Below are 12,559 nucleotides of genomic sequence, written 5' to 3'. Positions count from 1 at the left end.
CAAAAAATTTTGAAAAATAAAAATTAAAAAAAAATCAAAAAAAAAATTTTGAAAAAATAAAAATTAAAAAATCAAAAAAATTTTGAAAAATAAAAATTAAAAAAAATCAAAAAATTTTGAAAAATAAAAAAAATTAAAAATCGAAAAAATTTTGAAAAATAAAAATTAAAAATCGGAAAAATTTTGAAAAATACAAAAAATTGAAAAATCAAAAAAAATTTTTTTTGAAAATAAAAAATTAAAAATCGGGATCAAATTTTGAAAATAAAAAAATTAAAAAATCAAAAAAAAAAATTTGAAGAAAAATAAAAATTAATGTAACGAACCGTCACAACGCCGGGTAAATTAAAAATGATCAAGAATCAAAAATAAAGAATTAAAATCTGGTTTGCGGAAACCCTAAAATTAAAAAATCGGGTAACTTAGGTGTGAAATTACGTTATATCGGAAACGGAAAAAAATGTTGAGCTAATAAAAATTGGCAGGAGCACTGTCAATTTCGACGTTGTCACGGAATGTGGTTTGTAATTACTCTGGAAAGCAAAAATTAAAAAATCGGAAATGATGTGGAATATTTCTGCTAAAGCTAAAAAACTCGGGTCAATACGGAAAACGGTTAACGGGGAAGTGTCACGTGTAATCACTGGCCCACTTACACTGTACACGCTGTTCCGGCGTCGACTGTAGTAATTTGTAGTCACACTACTACAGCTAACGGGAAGAAACGGGGGTTCGGACGAGTTGTAGGAATCGTAGCACGCGGCGTGGGCGGAGTGGTTGAGAGTGTGTAATCACACTGGCCCAATTACACTGTACACGCTGTTCCGGCGTCGACTGTAGTAGTTTGTAGTCACACTACTACAGCTAACCGGGAAGAAAACGGGGGTCCGGATGATTCGTCTGACTCGTAGCGCGCGGCGTGGGTGAAGTGGTTGAGAGTGTGTAATCACACTGGCCAAATTCACACCGTACACACTATTCTGGCGCCGACTGTAATAGTTGTAGTCACACTATTGCAGCTGGCGGGAGCTAGGTATACCTCGCGGAGAATCGTAACCGAGACGTACGGGGGAGGCGAGTATTGGTGCGTAATCACACCGACACGGTCGCACCATACACTATTATTAAAGCGTCGACTGTAATACTGTTCCGCGAAGAGGGCACTTTGTTTTACACTAGCACTACGGGAGAAAACGAGGCACACAGTATTAGGTTAGGTTAGGTAGGACCGGCTGCCCCTGTACGGGGCAAAGCATAGACCAGTGGAGGTCCGTAGCTGTACCGGTAGCTTATCTACGTCTCAGAAATCGCGCAGTATGGATGCATTTTTGGCAAAAGCCAGCAGCATCCTAGGAGATAGCCGTGAGACGTCCCGAAGATCGTTGTGGCACGGCGAATTAAGGTATTTCAACCGGAGTCGGGATAACGCTGGGCATCTACAGAGAAGATGCTCGCGTTTCCTTAACCCCGGGTTCGTTGCAATTCCTGCACTGATCACTGTTCGTGATGCCCAGCTTTACAGCATGGACAGCTGACAGACAGTGGCCAGTTAAAATGCCTAGCATTAGCCTGCAGTCTTTCCTTGAAAGCTGCATGACGAATTTGGTTAAGTTTTGTTAGTAGAGGCACACATCAGCCTTGCAGTTTTGCACGAGTTGGCATTACGCCAGCTCGCGTCCCACTGAAGTCTAGAGCGCACCTCATTTCATTGCCTAGAGTTCGCAGGGGTATCGGAACATTGCACATGTTACCGACATCGAGCCCTACTCCCTCTTTGGCGAGAGTGTCTGCGATCTCGTTGCCATCGATGCCCTGGTGGCTTGGGATCCAATAGATACGCACGACCGCAGATGCGTTCAGCGACTCTATTGCTCTTCTGCTGTCCAGGACAACTTTGGACTTGACCACATCAGAGTGCATTGATCTTATTGCAGCCTGGCTGTCAACAAAGATGTTAATAGAGGTGTGATCACGCTGTAAACCCCGAGCCAATTCGGCAGCCTTTCCAATGGCAAAACTTCCGCCTGGAAGATGCTGCAATGGTCTGGGAGTTTATAGGATTGTTTGGAGACCGGGTCCGGGCAGTATACGGCCGCTCCGACACCATCATCCATCTTCGAACCGTCGGTGAAGAGGTTGAGGGCTTCGGGAATGCATAACCCTTCCCGCCAGCACTCCGGTTCCAAGAATATAGTGTTAATATGGTCAGTACTGGTAAGGGGGATAGTATAGTCCAAGTCTCTACTAGTCTCCCTACCAATGGCGCTGTGACCATAGCCTAGCAGACCCAAATTGCCAGTTGCGGCAATCCGTAGGGACGATTTTGCGGCTATGGATTGCGCGTATAGGTTTAATGGTTCGACACCAGCTATTACCTCGAGGGCTTTAGTTGGCGTCGACCTGAGAGTATCTAGTAAATTTAAGAAGTAGGCTATTTACGACCAAATTCCAAAGGAGAGGCGAGAGGACCCCACCCTGGGGAGTGCCACCTCGCACTACCTTTGTAATGGCCGCATCGCCCCACGTAGCCACCACCCGCCTGTCACAAAGAAGGCGGTTGACCCATCTGTGGATCGCTGGTGCCGTGTTATTGAGGTAAGGCCCTTCATAATAGCATCAGTGGTGACGTTATTGAAGGCGCCTGAAATGTCAAGAAATGCACCCAAGGCATATTCTTTATAGTGGTCTGCTTTTTCGATGGAGGCTACTAGAGCATGGAGAGCAGTCTCAATGGACTTGCCCTTTGTATACGCATGCTGATTTGGGGACAACAGATGCATTGAGTTGCTTCTGATGTGCAAATCAAGTAGCTTTTCCAATGTTTTTAGCAAGAAAGAGGTTAGGCTGATAGGCCGAAAGTCATTTGGGACCACATGACTGCATTTGCCCGCCTTGGGCAGGAAAATGACTTTCGAGGTCCTCCAAAGAGTGGGGATATGACCCTACGCGAGGCACGCCGAATAGATACCCGATAGCCACGGAACAATCGTGGGCTTGCTGGCTTGCAGCATTGCTGGCGAAAGTCCATCGAGACCGGGCGACCTGACCTTCGCAAAGGAGTCGATAGCCCAAATTATTTTGTTGTCTGTAATTAGACCGGCAGGTGGTCTCATAGCTGGGAGACTAGGAAAGAGCTGCCAGTCACTGTTCCCTATTCCAATACATCCTGAAATGAGTTGAGAGCAGTGCTTCCAGAGTTTCAGCACTGCTCTCCGTCCACGCCCATCGCCCGACTTGAGCAGACTGGGACTGGAAGCCTGCTTGGACAGCAGCTTCCTCAGTCTGGAGGTGTCTTTGATGTTATCCAGGTCCGAGCAAAAGGTTCTCCATGAAGACCTTTGGATGATCGGATCATCTTCTTGTACGACTTCAGGAGAGACCTATACTCGTCCCAGACATATTCGTTGTCCGCCTTCTTAGCAAGTTGAAACATGCTAGTAAGCTCCCCACGTAGCGATGAGAGATCTGGGTTCCACCAGGGTGGCTTCGATCTTCTCGTCGGTCTTGAGAGTCTACAAGATTGGCGAAACGCTGAAAGTAGTCCTGCTGAAAGGACATTGACAGTAGTTTCTAGGTCCTGTACCGAGTTGATGTTACCCGGCGAACCAAGAGACTTGGAAACAAGGCTAGAGAATTTCGCCCAGTTCGTGTTACGGGGATTTCTGAACGGCTGAGCCGCAGGTACCCTGTTAAAAGGAATGGTAAATTGAATGTACTTATGGTCCGAGAAGGAGGGTCTATCCAGGACCCTCCACTCTTCAACATTGGTACACTCAGTTGAAATCGTTAGGTCCAGCACATTACTGGAGGTGGGACCTACATAGGTAGATACCTCACCCCTGTTGGCTAGTCTAAGCTTATGGTTAAGGATAAAATCAAGAACTGACTCACCCCTGTCATTGATGTCGGGACTTCCCCAGACGCTATGGTGGGCGTTGGCGTCCGTTCCGATAATAATATGCTTCTTGGAGGAGCAGACCATGTCCACCAGCCTCCGCAGCTCGTCAGGTGGAGCCGGCTTGTCGTGGGCCATATAACAGGATGCCAGCAGCAAACATCCTTCACGGCTCTCCAGCACCACCACGGTTAGATCGTCATTGCTGTAATTAGGTAGTAGATGAGCTTTTAGCCCCTTCTTTACAAGGATGGCAGTTCTCGATCTGCTTACCAATGTCGGGACGTATAAATCATAGTTAGGCGACTTCAGTCCAGCCACCGTGTTGCCCGACGCTATCCACGGTTCTTGGACCAAAGCCGCGTAGGCGGACACTTCCTCCAGGGCAAGGAGTAGCTCCGCCGAAGCCGTTTTGGATTTATGGAGGTTGAGTTGCAGCACACTCATTAGAGGTTAGCAAACTCGCGGGGGGGCCCGTCTGCATGGACAGTTCCTCCCCCACCTCCTCCGTCTTGTCAGTCAGGCTGAGGTTCTGGGTGGCGTCGGTCACGCTCTCGAGACCGAGATCTGCCTCAACCTCCCCTAACCTCAGCGTGTGTGTGTCCTGGTCGTTGGGATGACGTTTTTGAGGCGAAGGTACACGCTCCCTAAGCCCCACGCCATCTTCCCATTGCGCTTGTATAGCAGATCCTCGGCCTCCTTGTCGATCTGAATGATCACGTGCTGCCCACCACTGGGTAAAGGTTCATCAACCTTCAGCACGGACCAATCACTCGTCGGCACACAGTATTAGTGAGACAAATGCTGGCGTGTTATCACACTGGCACAGTCACACTATACACCCTTTTTCAGCGTCGACTGTAGAAATCTGTAATCACACTACTACGGCGAACGGGGAAAAATGTGTGCGTCTGTGTAAAAAGGTAGACAACGACGAGCGAAAGACGCGGCGAAAAGAAAAACAATGTGTATCGTTAGTGTGGTGGTGTTTGTGCGTTGTCGCACTCGATGGGGGTTAATACAAATGACTATGCTACAGGCTATGCGTAATCGCATGTGTTGAACGGGGAGCAAAGGGAGTAATTAAAGTGTATCAAGCATTTAGCTTGAACGTACCTTTTAATATCCAAATGTCTTGCGAGTTTTTATTGCTTGGCGCGTACTCGGCACGTGGTACTTAGGTTTTTTGTCACTCGCGGGTTTACGTGTTACGCACTACGAATTCTTATCAGAGAGTGAGAGAGCCGCTCCTCCTACTCTCGCCTTTTTATCTAGGTCAAGGTCTTGGCTCTGCCAACTCGCTTTGTACTTTCTTGACCTAAATTTGCGCATGCGCTGTTGACTCGCTTTTGCGTTGCACTTGTGCTGTTAACTCGCTCTGCGTTGCACTTGCGCTGTTAACTTGCTTGCTCATTTTTGCGCTGCGCACGCGCTGTGAACTCGCCTTGCGCTGTTAACTCAGCACAGCTGGGTGAGTGACCAAGTATAAGAGAAAACACTGGTACACATGTTATCGAAACGATTATTTATTTTTGTGGCGCAGTATGGTGCGTCACACTCCCCCCTTTCCCGCAGGGCGAATAAAAATCCGGATACGTCCGGTTTTTGTTCGATTCACCTGGTAGGTGGTATCGAGGAAGGTATGCGTGAACCTAGTCCTAGTTCCGCGTCCCTCGCTGCAGCGGACCTCCTCGACTAGGCCCCGGGGTAGTTGGCGTTGAGGCGTTTCCACCTTCCACTCGGCAGGAGCTTCCACCAGCTCGCTTTCCTGGGCTACCTCAGTCATCAGGGGTTTCTCCTCCTCCTCCTGCAACGGAACCAAGTCCTGCCCCAAGACCTCCAGCAGGTCGGCGAGAGGGTCGGACTCCTCGTTGGCTGGGGATGTCCTTGGGTACTGCCGGCGGAACCGAGGCCCGTCCGGCTCGTCGTCCGACGACGCGGACTCCCAACGTGGACCCTCTTGCGGTGGGTCGTAGGAAGGCATAGGGAGGGGGGAACCCGTCGGGGTCGGACATATCCATTTCCTCCAGTCGGCGTAATACGGGCGTCATCGGGCGCCGAAAGGCTGGCGGGAAGTAGGGTGGTGGCACCGGGCGGTCAGCGATCGCTGGCCCCCCGATAATCCCAGTGCTCTGGCAGCTCGAAATAGGATGTGAGGGTTTCCCCTGGAGGGAGGATAACATCCACCACCGCCCGGTCAATACGGGTTACCCGCATTCCCCATGGGCGGACGGCCGGCTCGTAGGTTACCGTACGGTCTACCTCCTCGACGAAAAATGGTTCATCCGTGTCGCTATCCTCAGTGGGTGGAGGCCGGTACCGTTGCACCTCCGTCTCGGTCGGCGACGGGGTTCGAGCATACAGCCCATGCCCTAGTCGCGGGTCGCGGCGCTGCCCGGGCCTGGGTGACCAGGCGCCTGGTGGGAGTCGAAACCGGGGCTCTTCCGCCTCGCTGCTCTCCTCCTGTTTGGACTCGTCGTCCTCCTCATATGGCCTCTCCTCCGATTCCCCCTCGCTGGTGAAGTCGTATCTGGCTGGTAGGCCAGCCAAGTAGAACGGGTCATCCTTGTCCCACGGGGTGTATAATGACTCCCCCCTTTCAGGCGACTTACGGGGTGCATCCTCAGGGTACGAGGAATAGCGCGGCTCCGCACGATCCGGCGTCATTAGGTGCATCGCCAGCGTAGTCGCGTGGCGGAGAAGAACAGGTGAGGTCGATAGGTTCCATGTACTGTAATGATTGAGAAAAGTCGTGAGATTATTAGTAACTGACTGGTGGAACTGAGGAAATGGACTGGCGACTGAGGAAATTGTGGTCGGAGGGATAGGATCAGGGTTTGATCGCGGTTCCCGACGTGTCGCTTTCGTAGTCCTCGGCCTCGGAGTCAGGCCTCTGCTCCTGGAACTCCCGGAGATCGGCAATGTTAGCCACTCTTTTTTGGTTGGTCGTAGTGTGTTGTAAACGGACGATGTTTGCTGCAATGAACTTCTTTACTATGTACGGGCCATCGAATTTCGGAGCTAGTTTTGCTGCGAAACCGTCGGCAGCGTTGAGAGATGGTGCTGCCGCAAAGCACCTTTCCGCCCAAAGTAGGTCGCCATTGCCTCCGGCGTAGGTTGTAATGTCGACTCTGGTCATGGCTCGCTTGATTCAGGTTTCCGCGTACGATGGTAAAGATCTCCTGCAGTCTTTTGCCTTATTTCCGGGTCCTCTAGTTCGCCGGGGCCTCTGGTGTCACCTCGTCATATAATCCTCCGGGAAGTCGTGGCTCCCTAACCTGTACTAGGAAAGCTGGACTGTAGCCGGTGGACTCGGAGACGCTGGAATTGATAGCTAGTGTGATCTCTGGAAGTAACTCATCCCATTGGTTCTGCTGTCCGTCGATTAGTTGCGAGATCATGGTTTTAATCGTCCGGTTGGCTCGTTCCGTTGGGTTTTCATGGGGCGAATAGGAGCAGTGTGTTGTAGTTCGACCCCGGCGATTTTTAGAAATGCCTTGAAAGACCGACTAGTGAATTGCGTCCCATTGTCGCACACGAAACGTCGCGGAACCCCGAAATGAGCGAGGATTCGTTCTCGGAACGCACGCTGAAGGCTCGCAGTAGTGGCACGTCGTAGTGGCACTAGTTCTACCCATTTGGAAAACAAGTCAAAGAAAACGAGGAGCATTGTGTTACCTTGCTTGAACGAGGAAGTGGGCCGACGAAATCAGCTCCAATGATGGCGAAGGGTTCTTCTGCGGGCCGGGTATGCATGGGTCCGGCAGGCTTCTGCTGTGATGTCTTGAATTTTTGACAGCTCAGGCATTGCCGGACGTGTTTCTTGACGTCCCGATGCATACCTGGCCAGTAGTACCGCTGACTAATTCGAAGAATAGTCTTACGTACTCCTAAGTGGCCGGCAGCTGGTTGGTCATGACACTCGTGAAGAACGCGAGGTCGCATGGCCCGGGGTACGCACAACTTCCACGTCACGTCGTCGAAGTCATCGGACCGATGCACGATGTGCCGGAACAGTTGCCCGTCCCTGATGGTATAATCCGGGTAGCGTTGTGGTTCCTTACTCACCTGTCGTATGCGCCGGGATAGCCACGAACAAGGTTGGGCCTCCTCCTTTAACATAGCCAGCCTGGTAAGGGGTTGTCGGGAAAGAGCGTCGGCGACTACGTTCTGCTTTCGGGGTCGATATCGCACGTCGTATTGGTATTGTTGCAGCTCTAAAGTCCAACGTGCCACACGTCCATGTGGTGATTCTAGTGAATTCAACCACTTGAGCGCCAGATGGTCGGTGACGACCTCGAATCGATAGCCCTCCAGATAGCAGCGAAGTTTCCTGATGGCCCAGATCACTGCGAGACATTCCTTCTCGGTGGCGGAGTAGTTCTCCTCCGCTTTGTTGAGCCGTCGACTAACATAAGATATCACGCGCTCTTGACCGTCGATTTCTTGGGTCAGGACTGCTCCGATTCCTACGTTGCTAGCGTCAGTTTGTAGCACGAACTGCACGTGGAAGTCCGGGCATGCTAGCACAGGGCGGTGGTCAAAAGAGTTTTAATTCATTGAACGCGACTTGCTGCTCGTCGCCCCATGTCCACTTTCGCCCCTTTTTGAGGAGTTGTGACATGGGTTGCACCACCGTAGCAAAGTTAGGGACAAATCGGCGGTACCAAGACGCCATGCCGATACACTGGCGTAATTCTTTCAGGTTCGACGGGGGAGTTAACTCGCGGACAGCTGCCACCTTGCTAGGATCCGTGTGAATCCCCTCCTCACTGATCACATGCCCTAAGTAGGTTATTTTTCGCTGGAAGAATGCGCATTTTCGTGGTTTATACGTAGGTTCGCCCGCCGGAGTCTTTTGAACACTTCCCTAAGGTGCTTTGTGTGTTCCTCTAGGGAGTTCCCGACCACCACAATATCGTCCAAGTATGCGAAGGCGAAAGGTTCCATGTCGACTCCGATCACGGAGTCCAAGGTACGCTGGAATGTCGCCGGGGCCGAATGTAGTCCAAATGGCATCACTCGCCATTGATACAGGCCGCGTCCTGGTACGGTGAAAGCGGTGGCCTCTCGACTTCCCGTAGCCATCGGTATCTGCCAGTAGCCGTTCTTAAGGTCCAGCGTGGATATGAATTTCGCGTGTCGTAGGCGTTCCAGGATGTATGTAATCCTCGGAAGGGGGTATGCATCAGGAACCGATCGCTCATTGAGCTGTCGGTAGTCCACGCACATCCGCCATTGTCCATTCTTCTTTTTCACTAGTACGATTGGGGCACTGTGGGGACTGTAGGAAGGCTCGATTAGCCCATCCTCCAGCAATTGATCGACCTGTTCGTCGATGATCCTTCGCATGGCTGGGTTCTTGGGAAAATAACGCTGTTTGATAGGCCGCTCGTCGCGCAGCGTTATAGTGTGTTCCGCGATTGATGTTACTCCGGTCATCCGTCAAACTTGGGGAGTTCCTCTTGTAGGAATCCTTGAATGTTTGGCGCAATGTCTGCAGGCCATGGGGAAGGTCCTTGTTCGTCTGTGTCGGACCCCATCTCGAGAGCTGGAGAGGACGTTTGAAGTCGAAGGTCCTGGAGATGGGTCGTGTCATAGACACTCGGTCCCCTTGTGTCTGGGACGGCAGGAGTGACACTGGACAAGGTGACCGGGAGCGGAATTGGAGCAGCAGGGTTGTGCCTTGTAAGCCGGGGACGGGGTCTCGGAGTCGGTCGGGGCTTTTGAACTGCTTCTACGCATGTTCGTTTCCGTGGAACTGGAAGAGGGGGTGTCGCCAGGGTAGGCCCGGGGTGCGAAGCTTGATGGCACAAAGGTGTTTTCATTGGTGCTAACGAGGTCTCTAAACGGATCTGGGCTGTGCCGCAGCAAATCGTTGTCTCTATGGAACCGAGGAAATCCAGGCCCAGTATCACGGGCTCAAGGATATGTGGCAGGACTAAGAAGGCTACGCGAACTTCTCGATTCTCCAGTCGGACACGCGCTGTGAGCGTCTTCGTGACCTCCCGAACGGAGCCGTCAGCGAGACGAATTCGCGAATCCCTAGTCAATGTGTTCTCGGGGGTGCTAAGTCGTGCGGCCAATTCTTCGTTGATGAAACTCGTGGTGGCACCGGTATCCACAGTTCCCTCGGTGGGCATGCCTTCGATCTGGATCTTGGCCACGATTCTCCCACCGGTTAGATGCATCGTGGGGATTACTGGCGGGTCGTGGTGTCTATCGTCCTCTACCCTCCCGCCGGGGTAGAGGGCGATGACCGTTTCCCGTTGTTCCGACAGCAATGGATCGTGCGTATGTCTCGTTTGCCGCAGTCCCAACAGAACATCACGGCAGGATTCTGGCATGCTGCCTGTACATGTCCTGGTTGCGCGCATCGTCGGCAAACCCGGGCTACATCCGGCACTGAAGGTTGTCCTGTGGGAGTGTTCCGAACTGGTGGTTGGCGGGGCCTGTCCTCGAGGTGGTCCTCGGAACGGGTTATGCCACGTCGGTGGAGTCTGTGTTGGCGGGTATGCCTCGCGGCGGGCCGGTGCCGGGGGTGAAATGGCAGTCGCCGTCGCCAGTGAGGTCCGTGGCTGGATTCGATCCTGTATGTATTCGAACTCCGTGGCCAACTGGATCAGTTGGGGCAGACTTGTGACCTCGTGTCGGCGGGCGTAGTACTGGTATTCGGGGCGGGCGTTGTCATAGATTCGGTCGAGCTCTCGCGTCGTGCTGTAGTCAGCATGGTGCATGAGGAACCGAATTTCCGTTACGAAATCCTTGAAGGATTCGTTTTCTCGCTGTTTACGCTCACGGATGGTATCTTCTAATCGTTCAAAATACCGCGTGGGCAAGAAAAACGCGAAATTCCTTACGGAACTCCGACCAAGGGACTGCGCTCAGCCCACTGGTTCGGAACCAACGCGCGGCACGATCCACCAAGCCTTCGGCCATACTCCTTGGCAATGCATCGACCGAGATCCCGTATGCCTGAGCCCGTTCCTCCAATGCCTCGACGAAAGCCAACGGATCACCCTGGCCGTCAGGTGGATTCCCCATTTCCTAATTCGATCCAGGTGAGTGCCGTATGGCCAAGGGCTTGGGTTGGCGGTGATCGGGTTCGGCTGGGATTCGCCGACGAGTGCCGGGGGAATTGGCATGTGTAGGCTTGACGTGGCGGGGTAGAGGACAGCAACGGGACGTGAGACGTCGTACGTGCTTCCGTCTTGGGTAGAGTAACCGGCGGGGCGTGCAAAAGCTGTTGGCTTAAGCCCGAGGTGGTGGCTTGCGCGTCGGGTTGTGGAGTGCGTGGCCGCGTGTATATCATCTCTAATTCGGCAAGTCGAGCCCAGACTTTCCTTCCAAGCCTACTTTTGGCAATTAGAGATGCGAACGCCTTCCGCATGTCCTCGACCTTGCCTTCGACTGAGAATTTAAATTCTTGCGCCAATGCTTCCAGCTCATCGCGCCGACGGTAGTATATCCATTTCACGCCAACTCCAGGGTTGGGTATCTCCTGTGAGCATGCGTCGCTGTCGCTCTCGTGATCACTCATTATCTTTTTTTTTCTTCGAAGCACTCGCGGGAATTTAACGACTTAAACTACAATATCACACCTTGCTAGTGGGTTTTTATGCCACTCGGAAAATAAGTTCCACTTGACTTGTAGGGTCCCTGCTCGGGCGCCACTTGTAACGAACCGTCACAACGCCGAGGTAACTAGCGCTGTCCAGGGATCGAAATAAGAAATTTATGTTTGCTGAAACCCTACAAGTCGAGTATCTCAAGGTGTGAGACGGTCTTTGTGGACGAAGGGGGATCAAAGTCGTAAAGAAAAGACAGGAGTTTTTCAAATTGCAACGTTGTTTAATTTTATTTGTTATTACTCTGGAAACGGATTTGTTAACAATGATGTGAATATTTCTGCTTCTGGGGTTGTTCTCGGGTCCAACGTCGGTAGGATTGTTACACGGGGAAGTTGTCACGGAAGTCAGTGTGAAGCACACCGACTATGCAGCACTGTACACACTTTTCGGCGTCGACTGTAGTGGTTGTAGTCACCCTACTGCAGCTAAAACGGGAAGAGTTGTGGTTCGTGCGAAGAATACGGAAAACGGGCCACGAGGCGTGGGTGAACTGGTTGCGAGTGTGTAATCACACTGGCCCACTTACACTGTACACGCTGTTCCGGCGTCGACTGTAGTAATTTGTAGTCACACTACTACAGCTAACGGGAAGAAACGGGGGTTCGGACGAGTTGTAGGAATCGTAGCACGCGGCGTGGGCGGAGTGGTTGAGAGTGTGTAATCACACTGGCCCAATTACACTGTACACGCTGTTCTGGCGTCGACTGTAGTAGTTTGTAGTCACACTACTACAGCTAACCGGGAAGAAAACGGGGTTCGGATGATTTGTATGAATCGTAGCCGGGCGTGGGTGAAGTGGTTGGAGTGTGTAATCACACTGGCCAAATTCACACCGTACACACTATTCTGGCGCCGACTGTAATAGTTGTAGTCACACTATTGCAGCTGGCGGGGCTAGGTATACCTCGCGGAGAATCGTAACCGGACGTGGGGAGGGGTTTGGTGGTAATCACACCCAATCCACCTACACCTTTCGCGTCGACTGTAATTGTTCCCAAACTTTGAACGATCGGGAGAAAAGAGGCACCTTTTA

At 51.8% G+C, this 12,559-nt stretch overlaps 1 pseudogene; it reads right to left on the bottom strand.

The window, feature by feature from the left end:
* Nucleotides 1–5,992: 5,992 nt before the first annotated feature.
* LOC133849863 (uncharacterized) lies at nucleotides 5,993–10,939 on the bottom strand (annotated as a pseudogene).
* Between the last annotated feature and the right edge of the window lie 1,620 nt (nucleotides 10,940–12,559).

This window comes from Drosophila sulfurigaster, unplaced genomic scaffold (genome assembly GCF_023558435.1).
Source record: "Drosophila sulfurigaster albostrigata strain 15112-1811.04 unplaced genomic scaffold, ASM2355843v2 ctg128_pilon, whole genome shotgun sequence".
In the NCBI taxonomy this organism is placed as follows: Eukaryota; Metazoa; Arthropoda; class Insecta; order Diptera; family Drosophilidae; genus Drosophila; species Drosophila sulfurigaster.
This window is presented reverse-complemented; position numbering and strand designations above follow the sequence as displayed.